Consider the following 18,650-nt stretch of genomic DNA (forward strand, 5'->3'; position numbering starts at 1 on the left):
TTCCTTTCCATTAGCATTCTGCCTGCACTATAGGTGCTGTAACTTCCCTCACTTGCCAGCATGCATTGCTTCTGCCGCTGTCCCGTAGCTTGCTTGCCCTTAACTCAAAGTATGTTTCTCTGTTGTGCCTGTAGGCAGTTTGACAGACATTAGAACAGGAAGAGAGATATTAATATCCCGCACTTCTTGTAATGTCTCAGCATCTCCGCTACTACAGACGGATTACACTTGACAACAGGCAGTGGATAGTAAATTAGACAAGAGCAATCCAGTAGCCCAACCATCTTGACAGATTTTTTTGGTAGTAAGACGACATAAATTTTAAATAAAGCAATTTTTTTATATTACTTATTTAGCATAGTATCTATAATATGAGATCAAGCTGTTTGAAAGGACAGTGATCATTTAAATCAATTTTGCCAGGACAAAGTACCGCCAGTGTTATGGCAGTACCTGAGCAGCATTCATAACTAAGTTGTAGGCTAAATTCACGTTTGTTTTTCTCTCCATGGGGTTGTCCATTTTTATGCTACAAGTCTGCTGTCCAGTCACTCTATGTGACTGCAGACTTGTGAATCCTCACATAGCGGGCACTGCGTACTGTGGGTATTCACCAGCTTGGGAGGTCATTAAACTGCAAGTATGTGATTTGCATACTTCTGGCCACATCCCAACTACACTTGTCTGCCCTCGATCAATATACTTGCATTGAGTGAGTCTGCGCACGTCTCGTCAGCATGTGATCGTATGTATGCAAATCACATACTTGCGATCACATGTCAACTGTTCCTGGTGCCAGCATCAGAGAATCCTCACAGCACATAGTGCATGTGATGTGAGGATTCACAAGTCTGCATCACATAAAGTGACTGCAGACTTGTAGAATAAGGCTACTCTATGTGACTGCAGACTGCTGAATCCTAACAGTGTGTGATGTTGAGTCCTCTGTATGCCCCGTTCTAGTGGGCGGTCACGTGACATCATGTATGAGATTTGCATACTCGCAGACACATGTCGACTAGACTCCTGTGCTTCTCTCAATTGTCTTCTATTGGGAGAAACTGGATGAGAATAGTCGGTACGTGACCACAAGTATGTAAATCACAAGACCACCCACTGATGTGGGAAATACAGAGGTATCATGACAGTGTGCATATCACACAGTCATAATTCACATAGACCATACATGTCAAACTCTGGCAGCACGTGGGCCAAATTTGGCCCTCAGGGTGGTTTTATTTAGCCCGCTACACCAGAACCACCACCCCTATGTGGGGCCATTATACTGTATGGAGGACTATGTGGGGCCATTATACTGTATGGAGGACTGTGTGAGGCCCATTATACTGTATGGAGGACTGTGTGGGGCCCATTATACTGTAGGACTATGTGAGGTCCATTATACTGTATGGAGGACTATGTGGGGCCCATTATACTGCATGGAGGACTATGCGAGGCCCATTATACTGTATGGAGGACTATGCGAGGCCCATTATACTGTATGGAGGACTATGCAAGGCCCATTATACTGTATGGAGGACTATGCGAGGCCCATTATACTGTATGGAGGACTATGCGGTGCCCATTATACTGTATGGAGGACTATGCGGTGCCCATTATACTGTATGAAGGACTATGTGAGGCCCATTATACTGTATGAAGGACTATGTGTGGCCCATTATATTGTATGGAGGACTATGTGAGGCCCATTATACTGTATGGAGGACAATGTGCGGACATTATTCTGTATGGAGGACTATATGAGGCCCATTATTCTGTATGGAGGACTATGTGAGGCTCATTATTCTGTATGGAGGACTATGTGAGGCCCATTAATCTGTATGGAAGACTATGCGAGGCCTATTATTCTGTATGGAGGACTATGTGGGGCCCATTATTCTATATGGAGGACTATGTGAGGCCCATTGTTCTGTATTGAGGACTATGTGAGGCCCATTATTCTGTATGGAGGACTATGGGGGGCCATTATTCTATATGGAGCACTATGTGAGGGAAAATATTCTGTATGGAAGACTATGTGAGGCCCATTATTTTGTATGGAGGACTATGTGAGGCCCTTTATTCTGTATGGAGGACTATGTTGGGCCATTATACTGTATGGAGGACTATGTGGGGCCCATTATTCTGTATTGAGGACTATATGAAGCCCATTATTCTGTATGGAGGACTACACTCCCTGACAGAAGTTATGTCGCTTATCCATGTTATGCAAATAAAAGCTTATAACCTGACGTTAAATTCATCCATTGGTTTTATAAATTACTCTTTTGAAAGCTGAAACCCTCCCAAATTTGGTTTAGGTTAAGAAAATAAATTGGCATCAATACTTAAATATTGATCATTTAATGAACACAGAATGGTCAGATTTTGGCAAGACAAAAGTTTTGTTGCCTGGTCATATAATGCACCCAATCCTAGTTTATATTCTCACCAGTGCTCAGTAAATGATCTGTTAATTAGTGGATGTGTATAAAAAGAAACCCAGCACCCCAGACCTTCACTTGAACTGCAACTTGAGCTCTGACAATATGCCAAAAATCCACCCTGCAACCAAAGCCTTGATTATCAAGAGGCTGAAGACCAGATCCACTGCAGAGGTGGCTGGCACCTTTAATGTGTCTCAGCGTCAAGTACAAAGAATTAAAAAAAGATTTGAAGAGACTGGAGATGTGTTTGACAAGCCCAGGTCCGGCAGACCCCGCAAGACAACTGCTCAGGAGGAACATTTGTTGGTTAGAAAATCCAAAGCAAGCCCCTCTTCCACTGCAGCAGAGCTCCAACTGGCCTGGTCACCTCAAGTCCCTGTGCCAACTAGAACAGTTTGTAGGATTCTGTCTCGAAATGGCCTCCCAGGTTGAATCAGTGCCCAGAAGCCAGCAGTAAACAAAAGGCAAATAAAAAACCGTGTGGCATTTGCAAAGTCCCACACCATGCTAAACAGATGGATGCTGGAAAAGTGTCAGAAGGTGGATTTCTCTGATGACTCTTCAGTAGAATTACACCACAGCCGCCGCAAATACTGCAGGAGACCTACTGGAGCCCGTATGGATCCAAAATACACCCAGAAAACAGTTAAATTTGGTGGTGGAAAGATCATGGTCTGGGGTTACATTCAGTATGGGGTGTGCGAAACATTTGCAAGGTGGAAGGCAATATCAATAGCCTAAAATATCAAGAAGTTTTAGCTACCTCTTACATTCCAAATCATAAAAGGGGTCAAATTTTGCAGCAGGATGGTGCTCCATCTCATACATCCATCTCTACAACAAAGTTCCTCTAGGCAAAAAAGATCAAGGTGCTCAAGGACTGGCCAGCCCAGTCACCAGACATGAACATCATTGAGCATGTTTGGGGTAGGATGAAAGAGGAAGCTTGGAAGACAAAACCAAAGAATCTAGATGAACTCTGGGAGGCATGTAAGACTGCATTCTTTGCTATTAATGATGACTTCATTAATAAATTGTATGAATCATTGTTGAACCGCATGGATGCAGTCCTTCAAGCTCATGGAAGTCACACAAAATATTAAATATGACTCTAATAGCACCACAACTTCATTCACCAATGTTATTCAACATATATTTGTATTTTAAGATAATTATTTGTTTGAATATCACATTACTTTCTGTGGGCGACAAAACTTTTGTCTTGCCAAAATCTGACCATTCTGTGTTCATTAAATGATCAATATTTCAGCATTGATGCCAATTTATTTTCTTAACCGAAACCAAATTTGGGAGGGTTTCAGCTTTCAAAAGAGTAATTTATAAAACCAATGGATGAATTTAACGTCAGGTTATAAGCTTTTATTTACATAACATGGATAAGCGACATAACTTCTGTCAGGGAGTGTATGTGAGGCCCATTATACTGTATGGAGGACTATGTGAGGCCCTTTATTCTGTATGGAGGACTATGTGAGGCCCTTTATTCTGTATGGAGGACTATGTGGGGCCATTATTCTGTATGGAGGACTATGGAGAGCCATTATACTGTATGTAGGACTATGTGAGGCCCTTTATTCTGTATGGAGGACTATGTGGGGCCCATTATTCTGTATGGAGGACTATGTGAGGCCCTTTATTCTGTATGGAGGACTATGTGGGGCCATTATTCTGTATGGAGGACTATGGAGAGCCATTATACTGTATGTAGGACTATGTGAGGCCCTTTATTCTGTATGGAGGACTATGTGAGGCCCTTTATTCTGTATGGAGGACTATGTGGGGCCCATTATACTGTATGTAGGACTATGTGAGGCCCTTTATTCTGTATGGAGGACTATGTGAGGCCCTTTATTCTGTATGGAGGACTATGTGGGGCCCATTATTCTGTATGGAGGACTATGTGAGGCCCTTTATTCTGTATGGAGGACTATGGGGGGTCCATTATTCTGTATGGAGTACTATGGGGGGGGGGGCATTATACTGAATACTGGTTGGCCTGCGACTTTGTTCAAGTTTTTAATTTTGGCCCTCTGTGTGTTTGAGTTTGACATCCCTGACATAGAGTGACTGTAGAGTTTTCTTCCAAAACCAGACAACCCCTTTAAGGATGGATCACTACTCATAGGCAAATGCTGTGCGCTTGCCCCCAGCAATACATTTGTCAGCCAACTCCAATGGACAATTAGCTTTATTTATATAACCCCAGAGCGAATCTGTGATAGTGTGAATTATTTTTTACCTCCAGCTAATTCATTATCTGACATATAACAACACATGATATACTGTGAGAGCTAGCAGTAGACAGGTAGTGCGGCGCCTCCTGATAAGCTACCTGTGACAGCACTGAGTACACTCCTCGTACTACCGGCTATTCACAGATAGGTAACGCTCCGCCCCGGGAGCTGACACAGGAGCAGAGCCATCACACGCGCCCACTAGCCCATTCAGGACATTACTGCGAGGCGGACCCGAGGCTGTGACGTTCCCTGAGCGGCGGAGGGATATGTAGCTCACACACCACCACCACCACTCAAGAGCTGATTGGTTTAAAAGACACTGGCTCCACATCAGCCGAGTGCTCGCAGCGTGCATGTGAGGCTGTTAGTGAAAAGAACCAATGGTGTAAGAGCTGAGTCTTCCTCTTGGCCAATCACAGTGTCTGCTTGGTAGGTGCGTCCTGTCAGAGAGAGCATCGTCTGTGTGTCATAACAGGAAGACTGTGACTATAGGCGTAACGTGTAATCCTGCCCGACTGGGCGGGGCTAAAGGTTAACCATGTACATCCCGAATAAAGGCTAAAATGCTTCAAGTTATGAAGTCTACAGGTTAATGCAGTGAAGAGTTAAATTTTACTTGTAATGAGAACATTACTACTACTGGCATTCACTGGATCACTGACCCCTACATAATGGTATTACAGCTATGTTATAACAATGTAACGCTGAGCCTGGAGGCGGCTGCCATCACAGTAACATAAGCCTCATGATGAACGTGTAAAAAGAGAACGCAATTACACCTCCATCAACCCCCGATATTCTGCCACAAAGTGCCTCAGCCACAGATGCATACTTTAGTATGTGCCCATCCTGGAATTACAGGTGCATCTCACTAAATTAGAATATCATCAAAAAGTTAATTTATTTCAGTTCTTCAATACAAAAAGTGAAACTCATATATTATATAGAGTCATTACAAACAGAGCTATCTATTTCAAGTGTTTATTTCTGTTAATGTTGATGATTATGGCTTATAGCCAATGAAAACTCAAAAGTCACTATCTCAGTAAACATGGGCGTACCCAGGATCAAAACTAGGGGGGGGGGGCAAGCCATGGTCACAGATACCGAAGAGAAATATATATATAGTACAATGCAAAGATTTCACTTCTTACATTACATGAGTGATATCTATTGTAAATTCCACAATAACTCAGAAACCGGCGAAACGCTCCATACAGGATACTGGCCCCCATATAACGCTTCATACGGAATACTGGCCCCCATATAAGGCTCCATACGGAATACTGGCCCCCATATAACGCTCCACACAGTATACTGGCCCCCATATAACGCTCCATGCAGGATACTGGCCCCCATATAACGCTCCATGCAGGATACTGCCCCCCATATAACGCTCCATGCAGGATACTGCCCCCCATATAACGCTCCATACAGGATACTGGTCCCCATATAACGCTCCATGCAGAATACTGGCCCCCATATAACGCTCCATGCAGGATACTGGCCCCCATATAACGCTCCATGCAGGATACTGGCCCCCATATAACGCTCCATGCAGGCTACTGGCCCCCATATAACGCTCCATGCAGGATACTGGTCCCCATATAACGCTCCATACAGAATACTGGCCCCCATATAACGCTCCATACAGAATACTGACCCCCATATAACGCTCCATGCAGGCTGTTCCCCACACATAATGCCTCATGCAGGCTGTCCCCCCCCCACATAATGCCCCACGCAGGCTGTTCCCCCCACATAATGCCCCACGCAGGCTGTTCCCCCCACGTAATGCCCCACGCAGGCTGTTCCCCCCACGTAATGCCCCACGCAGGCTGTTCCCCCCCACATAATGCCCCACGCAGGCTGTTCCCCCCACACAATGCCCCACGCAGGCTGTTCCCCCCACACAATGCCCCACGCAGGCTGTTCCCCCCACACAATGCCCCATGCAGGCTGTCCCCCCCCCATATAACGCCCCATGCAGGATGACACCCCCCCTCCCTTATAATGCCCCATGAAGAATGTCACACACCCCCCCTCCCTCATAATGTCCCATGCAGGATGTCACCTCCCCCTTATAATGCCCCATGCAGGATGTCACCCCCCCTATAATGCCCCATGCAGGATGTCACCCCCCATTATAATGCCCCATGCAGGATGTCACACACCCCACCTCACCCCCCTCCCTTATACTGCCACAGGCCTCCATACAATAAAAAAAAAATCAAATACTCACCTCACGTCTCACCTGCTGCCGCTGCTCCGGACTCCTCAGCGTCGCCAGCCTCATCCCGCTCTGCGCTGTGACTGCTCAGGAGAGAGCGCGGTGTAAAGACGTCACCGCGCCATCTGACCTGAGACGTCACAGTGCAGCAGCCGCGGAGGATGCAGGAGCTGCTGCGGAGGCACGGGGAGGGGTAAGTATTGTGCCGGGTGCCGGGGCCCTGAGCAAGCAGGGGGGAGCGGGCGCTGACGGTGAGGAGACCCCCTGCCTGCTCAGGGCCCCAGCATTTGCCGGGGTGCGGACGTCAGCCCTGGTGTGCGGCGTGCGGCCCTGCTTCTAGGGGGGTGGGTATTCCCGTGTCAGTAAATTAGAATACTTTATAACACCAGCTTGAAAAATGTTTTTAAAATCCGAAATGTTGGCCTACTGAAATGTATGTTCAGTAAATGCACTCAATACTTGGTCGGGGCTCCTTTACTGCATCAATGTGGCGTGGCATGGAGGCAATCAGCCTGTGACACTGCTGAGGTGTTATGGAAGCCCAGGTTGCTTTGATAGCAGCCTTCAGCTCGCCTGCATAGTTGGGTCTGGTGTCTCTCATCTTCCTCTTGACAATACCCCATAGATTCTCTATGGGGTTAAGGTCAGGCGAGTTTGCTGGCCAATCAAGCACAGTGATACTGTTGTTTTTAAACCAGGTATTGGTACTTTTGGCAGTGTGGACAGGTGCCAAGTCCTGCTGGAGAATGAAATTTCCATCTCAAAAAGGCTTGTCGGCAGAAGGAAGCATGAAGTGCTCTAAAATTTCCTGGTAGACGGCTGCGCTGACTTTAGTCTTGATAAAACACAGTGGACCTACATCAGCAGATGACATGGCGCCCCAAACCATCACTGATTGTGGAAACTTCACACTAGACCTCAAGCAGCTTGGATTGTGTGCCTCTCCACTCTTCCTCCAGACTCTGGGACCTTGATTTCCAAATGAAAATATTGGAACTCTGGGACCTTGTGGATTGTGTCAATGACTGCCTTCTGGACATCTGGCAAGTCAGCAGTCTTCCCCATGATTTTGGAGCCTACCGAAAACAGACTAAAGGACCTTTTTAAACGCTTAGAAAGCCTTTGCAGGTGCTCTTTGTTAATTATTTTAATTTACTGAGATAATGACTTTTGTGTTTTCATTGGCTGTAAGCCATAATCATCAACATTAACAGAAACACTTGAAATAGATCACTCTGTTTGTAATGACTCTATATACGAGTTTCACTTTTTGTATTGAAGAAATAAATTTACTTTTTCATTCAAATTACTTTTGGGCTATTCCTAGCACTTGTTTTGCCATCCAGCTTGTCCTATTGCAAGAGGATTGTGAAGACCACAGCAGTGTTTTTTATATTTCCCTCGTTACATAAGATTTGGTTCAGGTGATCACCTAATCAGAAGCACATTAAGTAGAATGAGGTGGACTTTGGTTGGAATTCAACTGACACTGGAATGGAATGGCTGTCAGACATGTAGAGATGGTGATTTTTAGAAACCTGTGCAGTGGTCTCTTAATTTTTGCAAGAGCTGTATGTCTCTCATACCGGTATATATGTCCCTTATCCTGGGCCCATCCTGGTATATGGGTCCAGTAATTGATGCAAAAGGAGCCCCGACCAAGTATTGAGTGCATTTACTGAACATACATTTCAGTAGGCCAACATTTTCGATTTTAAAAACATTTTTCAAACGGTTATAAAGTATTCTAATTTACTGAGATAATGACTTTTGTGTTTTCATTGGCTGTAAGCCATAATCATCAACATTAACAGAAATAAACACTTGAAATAGACCACTCTGTTTGTAATGACTATATATGAGTTTCAGTTTTTGTATTGAAAAACTGAAAAATTAACTTTTTTGATATTCTAATTTAGTGAGATGCACCTGTATGTCCCCCCTTTTGGGTCCATCTTGGTATATATGTCCCCCATTTTGGGCCCATCCTGGTATATAGGTCCGCTGTTCTTGCAGTGTTCTTTAACGCATAAAAAAATAGATGATTTTTGTGTGGTGTCTTCTTCTGTAGCCAGCAGCCAACTTCATCATGCAAGTGACAGGCAGCTCATGATGTCACTGCTCTGTGTCCTCACTCACGGGCATGCCGACATCAGCTGCCAACCTCTGATTGGCCAGCGGCTTGTATTGCTTTTGTTATGGATCAGGGGGTGAAACCTCTGTGATGTGATACAAGGAGGGACCAGAGGGGCGTAACTAAGTGCCTACCCGGACTGACCCAGGCCACACGGTGGCTTAGTCGACTCCGTGAACCAAGGAGGGACCGGGAAGGTGAGCCAGGTGCCACTCTGGGACCGACCTTGTGTGAGAGCAGATGACTCCCACGGGACTGATGGCCGAGGCTGACAGGCACAGCAGATGAGCACGGCGGGTAGACAAGCAGGCGGGCACGGCCGACAGGCAGGCAGGCGGGCACGGCTGATAGGCTGGCGGGCACTGGAACCTGAGGACTGAGGAGAGTGTTAGCACAAAAACAACAATCTTGCACAGGCACCTCCATTTTGGAGGAGGTGCGTTATACAAGAGCAGTCCACCGGCCATTGGCCGGGGACTCTTTAAGACGGCGCGCGCGGCCCCTTTAAGAGGGAGCGCGCGGCCTAAGTACAGTGCCGGGGAACTGCGCGCTATGCGCGCACACCGGGGCGAAAGCAGGAGGGGAGCCGGAGGACCGTAGCGGTGAGGGGATCGGCGTCTCTGCCCGACAGGAGGCTGGGACGCCGATGCTACAGTACCCCCTCTTTACGCCCGCAAGAAATCTTTCTAGAAGACAAGGAGCGTGAATGTTCTCCCTGGACTCCCAAGACCTCTCCTCAGGACCAAACCCCTTCCAATGCACAAGAAAGAAAGTCTTTCCTCTTCCCCTCTTGATGGCCAAAATATTCCCTACCTCAAAGATGTCCTCAGCAGAGACTGGAGCTGGAATGGTACCTGGATCATCAGAGAAAGGATTAAGGAAAACAGGCTTGAGGAGAGACACATGAAAGGAATTGGGAATCTGTAAGGAGGCAGGGAGTTTCAGCTTGTACGCCACTGGATTTATTTGGTTCAAAATCTCGAAAGGACCGATGAACCGCGGGCCCAACTTGTATGATGGTGTCTAGAGACGGACATATTTAGAGGAAAGCCAGACCTAGTCTCCCGGACGAAATAGAGGCGGATCCAGACGCGTCTTATCAGCATGCCTTTTCATCCGCTCGGAGGACTGAAGAAGCGCAGATCTAGTGTCTTCCCAAATCACCGAAAAGTCACTGACGAGAGACTCCGCGGCAGGATTGTCCACTGAAGAAGAGACAAGAAACGGAATTCGGGGGTGTCGACTGTAAACCACAAAGAACGGGGACTTAGCAGAGGACTCACTCACTCACATGGTTGTTATAAGAAAACCCGGCCCAAGGCAGAAGTTGTACCCAATCGCTATGGTGAGCGTTGACAAAGTGCCAAAGAAAACTGGTAAGGATCTGATTAATACGTTCCACCTGACCATTGGACTGAGGATGATAGGCCAAAGAAAAGTCCAAAGTGACATCCAGCAGCTTGCACATGGCTCTCCAGAAGCGAGAAGTGAACTGAACTCCTCTGTCCGAGACAACGTGGAGGGGTAAGCCATGGAGACGAAAGATGTGACGGATGAAGTCCTTAGCCAGCACAGGTGTGGACGGAAGACCAGGCAAAGGAATGAAGTGAGCCATCTTGGAGAAGCGGTCAGCAACCACCCATATGACGGTAGAACTGGCAGATACCGGAAGATCAGTGATGAAGTCCATAGCAATGTGTTGCCAAGGAGCAGAAGACATGGGGAGAGGAAGAAGACAACCAGCTGGAAGGTGCCTAGGTATCTTGTTACGGGCACAGGAGGAACAAGCCGCGACAAAATCCGCAACATCCTGGTGGGCCACCAATAATGTCGGGCAATGAGCAGAAGCGTCTTCCTCTGGCTGACATGACCAGCCAGTTTGGACGAATGACCCCAGAGTAAGTCCCTCTTCCGATCCTGAACCGCTACAAAAGGTCTTACCAGGAGGTAGATGAGACAGGTCAAACGGAGCAACAGTCATTATTCTGGAGGGGTCAGTGATGTGTAGAGGCTCCTCTTCTTGGTTGGTAGACAGGAAAGAGCAGGATAGAACGTCCGCTTTAATATTCTTGTCTGCTGGGCGGTAATGGAGAGTGAAACTGAAACAAGCAAATAAAGACCATCTGGCCGACGCAGATTTAGTCTTTGGGCGGTCTGCAAGTAAGCGAGGTTTTTATGGTCAGTGTAGATGACCACCGAGTGCAGAGCTCCCTCAAGCAAGTAGAGCCTCCAGCGCTAGTTTGATGGCCAGCAGTTCTCGATCTCCTATGGAGTAATTACGCTCGGCCGAAGAGAAGAGTTTGGAGAAGAAGCAGCAGGTCGCTATTCGCTCGGACGAGGATTTCTGGGTGAGCACTGCTCCGGTCCCGGAGGAAGAGGCATCAACCTCTAGAAAAAACTGTTTATTGCAATCTGGACGATGTAGCACTGGAGCGGAGGGGAAGGCTTGTTTAAAGAGAGACAAAGGCACTTTCTGCCTCGGGAGACCATTCCCTGGGATTTGCTCCATTACGGGTGAGAGCAGAGATGGGAGCAGTCCGGGAGGAGAAATGAGGAATGAAGAGGCGGTAATAGTTAGCGAATCCCAGAAACAGCTGAATACACTTCAACCCCTCAGGTCGGGGCCACTTTAAGACGGCAGACACCTTCTCGGGATCCATCCGCAGTTCGGTCTCAGAGATGATATACCCCAAAAATGGTAGGGAGGTCTGCTCAAAGAGGCATTTCTTGTACTTTGCATACAGGCGATTCTTCCGGAGCCTCAGCAGTACCTGACGAACATCCCTCCGGTGAGAGGGCAGATCAGGGGAGAACACCAAGATATCGTCCAGGTACACCACCACGCAGGAATACAGGAGATCTCGGAAGATGTCGTTCACTAACTCCTGGAAGACGGCTGGAGCATTACAGAGACCGAAGGGCATCACGCGGTACTCGTAGTGACCATCCCGAGTGTTGAATGCCGTCTTCCACTCATCTCCCTGACGAATCCGAACCAGATTGTACACCCCACGAAAATCGAGCTTAGTGAAAATCTTCGCGCCTTTTAGGAGGTCAAACAGCTCCGAGATGAGAGGCAGGGGGTAATTATTTCTGATGGTGATCTGGTTTAGGCTCCTACAGTCGATACATGGACAAAGAGAGCCGTCTTTCTTTCTGACTAAGAAGAATCCTGCTCCAGCCGGGAGAGGTGGATTTCTGGATAAATCCCCTAGCAAGATTCTCTTCTATGTACTCAGATATAGCACGGGTCTCGACCAGCGACAAGGGGTACATTCGCCCTTGAGGAGGTGAAGCACCAGGTATTAGGTCGATGGGGCAATCATACGGCCTATGAGGTGGTAGTGTCTCTGCCTCCTTTTTATCAAAGACATCCGCCTATGACCAGTAGGGTGCCGGCAGGCCAGGTAGGTTAGCTGGAGTATACGGAGGTCGAGCAGGACGAACCGGAACCAGACAGGACTTATGACATTCCTGACCCTAACGGAGCACCTCACCCGAGCTCCAATTCAGGACGGGCTCATGTCTCCGTAACCAAGGCAGGCCAAGCAGAAGGGGATGAGAGAGACCGGACAGCAAATAAAAGGAGATCCCCTCCGAATGTAGCATTCCCACCTGAAGAGTCACAGGCTCAGTGACAAACAAGATGGTCTCAAAGAGAAGCTTTCCATCCACAGAGAAAACCGCTAAAGGATCAGCCAGACGTATGGTAGGAGTCTGATATCGCTCCACAACGGCCTGTAGAATGAGGTTTGGGACATCGGGAAGAATAATTGTCCAGAAAAGAAAAGGTGAGTGATGATTTGAGTCCTGCGTCATGCCAATAGTAAAGTATCCTGAGAACATTCATGTGTACGGTTCCTTCTCATCCAAGGCAGTGGGCTCACTTATAATTTTGTCTAAGAACACTGCCATGAATAAAAAATGGGATCTACACCTCCTCCACGAGTAACGTCTCCCATCGATCAAGGAGCAATTTAGTGATGAAGAATGAAATGCTTTTTCTTGTATGATAGAGACTATGTCACAAGGCAAAAATGATAAATAAGTGCCCCAGGAAGCAAAACATTTAAATTTTGGGTCCATAGCCAGGAAATTCTCCAGATCTCAATCCAGCTAAGAACCATTGGTCAATCCTTAAAAAGCAGGTGGACAAACAAAAACACAGAAATTGTGATAAACTCCAAACATTGATTAGGCAAGAATGGGTTGCCATCAGCTAGGACTTAGCCCAGAAACTGATTTCCGGAATGCCAGGGCGAATTGCAGGGCATCTTGAAAAATAAGGCTCAACACGGTCCTCAAAACCAGCATTGTTCACGCCAATCTTGATGAGGAGTCCTGATTCATGAAGAGATGCATGCCTCATGAATCTGGAGCATCTGACAAGTGGTGTGTACTAAGCCAGAAATCTCACTCCAGTCAGGGACGGAAGTGAGTATTCTGGCATACGGAATGCCGTACAGAATTAGATGAGCTGTGGTGTTATGCCCCTGCCGTGCGTCCGTCCTGCTCCAGGTTTGCCCATTTTGGCGGAGCTTGGAGAAACTGGCGTGGAAATGGCAAAAGTTGCGCCTGGATTTTGTGACTTTTAGGCTGTGTGCCCACGATGCGTTTTTTAAGCGTTTCCGCAGCAGCAAAAATGCTGTAGAAACGTTTAAAAAACGTATGGTAGAAGGCCGGCCATGTTCCCCAATGATAATCCGCATGTGCTGTGCACGTGCTGCGGAAATTTCCACTGCGGATTATCATTGCGGAAAAAAACGCAGTACTACCAATTATTTTGCGGAAGTGCTGCGTTTTCGCCGCAATTGACTTGCATTAGAACGCATGTATTTCACTTCACTAGATAAGCACATGCGGAATACATGCGTTCAATGTGCGGATGGTACCCAGGTCTAGAGAAGAGGAGACTCTCTTCCAGACCCGGGTACCATAGAAAACTGTATAAAAAAAAATAAATAAATAAAAAATAAAATAAAAAATAAATATATACTTACCTTCTGGCAGCCCCCCCATATAAATTGGTGGTTAAAACTGGGGTTTTATTCCTAATAAAGAAGTGTTCTTAAAGTTAAACTGAAAATTCATGTATTGTTATTTTCAATTATCTGATAGAAGTATGCTTGCAACATTAATAATTTTTTTTAAATTTCTCTTAATTTATCATATGCATTGCCCTTATTGATTCCACTGTATTTGTCATCATCAGGATTGTGGTGGGCAGACTTTCTGATACAGCCCATGCGACATGTGCCGCTGTCTAGACTACGAGACTTTAATTCTCTCCTTGCATGCTTCAGTCTGTCAAGGACACAAGGATAAAACAGCGGAAAAATTGTGCATGCTCAACTAGGTGTACATAATGGACTCAGGGGCATATGCAATGAGCACATGACATAAACAAGGCCTTACATATAAAGGCAACGTAAAAATTGTAACGAGGACATGGAATACAAAGATCATCCTTCATGTATGGCAAAAGCGGCACACGTTTGTGTTGTTGATAAAGGTACTGTAAGGATACATTTATACTGGCTGATCTGTGGCTCTAAAACAAGGGCTGTTCGGTTACATAGAAGCGTTATCAGCTATTGTTTAATAGGATATTGAGACAAGCCGACCACACTTACATGTGTACAGAATAATCGTTACTATGATCATTCTGTGCACATAGAATAGGATTGTTCTCGGGAACACGTTCACATGTCCTGTTTACACAGAATGATGTGCTGTCGAGAACGAGGATTTTTAAGCAAGCTTAAAAATGGTTTCCTCCGACAAACAAGCAATTACTCATTCATCAGCCTCTTTAGACAAGGCAATTATCAAGAAATTAGTTTTCCTAGGAATTCTTGTTCCTAATAATCCACCACTAAAACTGCAGCTTAAAAATGAGCATTGTAGTCTCCCTGCGCAGCTGTGCTCCAGTAGTAGCAAACAGAAGCGTGACTAGTAATGCAACTTTTGTCATTTACTTCTTTTGGAGCGTGCAAAAATGGGTAATACATCATGCACGTAACCAGGTATCTCTAGACACTACTTTGGAAGGAGAGATGATGAGAGTTGAAGTATATGCAACTAAACATAAATTTGCAGAGTGCTTTATTTGCAGCATGGCTGTAGTGTCCATCAAGGAACCCACTACTGCAAAAGATCAAGTGCAGAGGGGAGGACTTCAGCGTTCGGGACCACCTATGGTACACTTGAAGCATCTGGTGCCTGAACAAAACTCTATTTCAAGAGTAATGCTAACGCTCCACACGTGTATACATGGGCAGGTCTCCAGGTCTCCTATCTATTCCTGACAGTTTTGCAAAGTCAAATGTGCTGTCTAATTTTCTTTATCCTGCCTGAATAACATAATTAAAAAAGACACAATAGAAAACGAAAGTTAATGAACTATTAAGAAAAGTATATACACAAATATGTTCACCCAAGGGCAAAAGAACTGAGAAATAAGGCACACCACTGGATTAAATCACCAGGTTATTGTAAGTGCCAGACCGCTGATCTGACCTTCACAGCCTGATGTCGCAACAGTCAACAACTGGTGAACATACAGCACACATTCAGTATGTGGCTGTGTGTACTTTTACTCATAGATTACCTTACTTTTTCTGTGTAATATGTTTGCTTTGTCTATTTTATTGCAGACACATTGGGGGAGATTTAGTATAGCAAATGTGCTAGTCAGAATTCAGGGGCAAAGTGTACCCAAAACCTAGCGTACATGCAATACGTCTGATTTCTTACATTTTAGACAATTTTTACACTTTACTGCTGTCTAGAAAAAGGGACAAGGTTGTGACCTGCATTTTATTGTCTGACTAGGCATTTCCAACTATTTCCTGTGAGAAGAGGACAAGGCCATGAAGCAGAGACCCCCAGAAGATCATAAAACAGAAACCTATGAGAACCAGGTGAGCCTGTGGAGAATTATGTAAGGTGCTCCAAGGCATTAGTATAGAAAAAAAGGTTGGATCATCCCTTTAAGTGCGCCATAGTATGTGATGTAGTCACCAATGGTTCATCCCGCTGTGTAAGAAAAGCCTACTTTATATACAGTACATGTGATTGATGTATGACATTTTGAAGTGACTTTCATACTAGGGTAGGAAGTCTGTAGAACCTCAGACTCCTTAACCCCTTCCCCATACATGTACAGTGCAGTGGGGAAGGAGTTCCCTCAGGTTCCATACATGTATAAAATAGTATGACAAAAGAAGAAACACCCCCTAAAGATATTATGATGACTAATGTGTTATATTGCTGTATTCACAGCACCATCTTTTTACAGCGCCACCCCTTTGGAGGTCTTACACTGATGAGCAAAAGGGTAACAATGGTTTGAATTTTTGACTTTCAGGCTCCATATCTCACCATCCACTACTGCTTTAAACGTAAGACTACTATCATTTTATTGACAATCATCTTGGCCATCACATACATAAATTTAACTTACAACTATTTAGCATATGATTAGTTATGCAGATTTATGTCATGTCACTGCATTGTTACTGTTTTGCTCCTAAAAATCTAAATTGTAATTTTTATTATTTTGTAAATCCACCTTTGACTTTCAACACTGCCTGAATTCCTCTGGGCATGCACTCAAACAGATTCAAGCATGTCTCGACGGATATCTGATCCCAGGTCTACATTTTCCCAAAGTTGGCACATACTGGTTGACTCACCTGGGTATGTATACAGCTTTTTCTTCAACTCTACACAGAAGTGTTCGAATGGGTTGAGGGCTGGGGACTGTGGGGGCCAATCCAGCACCTCTAGTTCATGGTCATTGAACCATTTCTTCGCCAATCTCAACATATGCTTCAGGTCATTGTCCTTCTGGAACGTTCCTTTCATAGCCAACATACTCGAGTGTACGAAGTAACTCTTCTTGTAGGCTACTCACATATAGCTCAGCATTGAGACCACTATCGATCCTGATCAAGTATACAACACCTTTGGCTGTTAAAGAACCTCCTATCAATCAGGCTTCCTCCACTGAACTTGACAGTTCCTTCAATTTCAATTAGATCCCTTAACCCCCTTTTCCCTTGTTTCTTCCAGACCAATTTGCACCCATCAGAGCCAAGCTGACTTCAGTCTCAGAGTTCCATATCACCAGTTTCCAAGCTTCTACTGTCCACTTTTCTTTTTTTTTTTTTTTTTGTTGCAAGCTGTTGCTTATGACTATAATGAAATTGAGGCTTCTTCACCTTTTTCAGGCCACTATACCAGATTTCTGTAACGTGCGTCGCAGGGTGCTTGCATGGACGTCTGTGATCTCACTATTGCAAAGCATACCAGCCACCTCCACGGCCATGTTTGTCACACCAGAACTGATAGACCCTGTGAGGAGCAGACTTGTTGACTGAAATATTTAGCCTGGACGTCCACCTCTTGGCTTTTGAATGGATGGACAGACTTCATTTTGTATTCTTCCAACAGTTATGACACTCACATAATGCAGTTTGGCAATTTTCTTGGCCAAGAGACCACTATGGATGAGCTGGATAATGCGGTTTTTCTTTTCTTGGGAAATCTTCTACGACTGCTCCTCGATTCGAACCAGTGACCTTTCCCTTGGCCATCAACCTAATAACACACTGAGCTATTAGGGAATGTGAGAACAGGTTGATATTTGTAGCATACAGGAAGAAAAAGATTTTTCCACCACCAGGAGCAAAACACTAACAATGCAGTGACATGACAAGAATCAGCATAACTAAATCATAACCTAAAAAGTTGTAAGTTAAATTTATGTATGAAATAACCACGATGATTGTCTATAAATTGATGGTAGTCTCATTTCTGAAGCAGTGGTGGATGGTGAGATATGGAGCCCAAAAGTCAAAAGTTCAAAACCTTGTTACCCTTTTGCTCATCAGTGTAAGGCCTTCAAAGGGGTGGAGCCGAAAATGGACCGTGCTGTGAACAGGATATGAGATCGACGGTAACTAATCGGACATCCAGCATACCCATTAATCAGCTAAAAACTGCTGCAGTCGTTTACAGAACCAAGTGATGTACAGGCGGACCACAGCAGCCGCGCACAGTGCTTAGTGGTGGCAGCTGTTTACTGCGTTTTATCTCCTATTGAAGTGAATTTATTGCAGTACTAGGCAGCGGCCAGTAAGAAATCCACTGAGCAATCCTGCAGTGTTCCGCCTGTACGTCAATTCGTTTAGGCCGCTGCCAGTGCAGTTTTAGGTCAATATGTGGGTATGTCGGACACCCACAAATCTCATATTAAAATAAGTTATCAGTTGTTAAGTTCTGGACAACACGTTTAACAGGCATGTCTCTCCAGAAGCACAAGCTGGCCACTATGTATTTGGCACTAAAATGGCATATTTGCAATATTAATTATGCAGCATCCATTGCACATTATCTTCTAGAAAACTACCCCAAAAGCAATATATTCACTACATCTGTTGATGAATTCCATAAGTACAATTTGCAAAACAGTATTTTAGGGGAATTGCAAATGGCATCCATAGTACTCTAGTCTTTGCCCCAAAAGTTGTCTTCTCTTCTGAGCCCTGCTATGTGCCCAGTAGTATAGGCAGGTG

Source organism: Phyllobates terribilis, unplaced genomic scaffold (assembly GCF_046119375.1).
Source record: "Phyllobates terribilis strain yellow unplaced genomic scaffold, ASM4611937v1 Scaffold_1__5_contigs__length_1240528914, whole genome shotgun sequence".
Lineage (NCBI taxonomy): Eukaryota > Metazoa > Chordata > Amphibia > Anura > Dendrobatidae > Phyllobates > Phyllobates terribilis.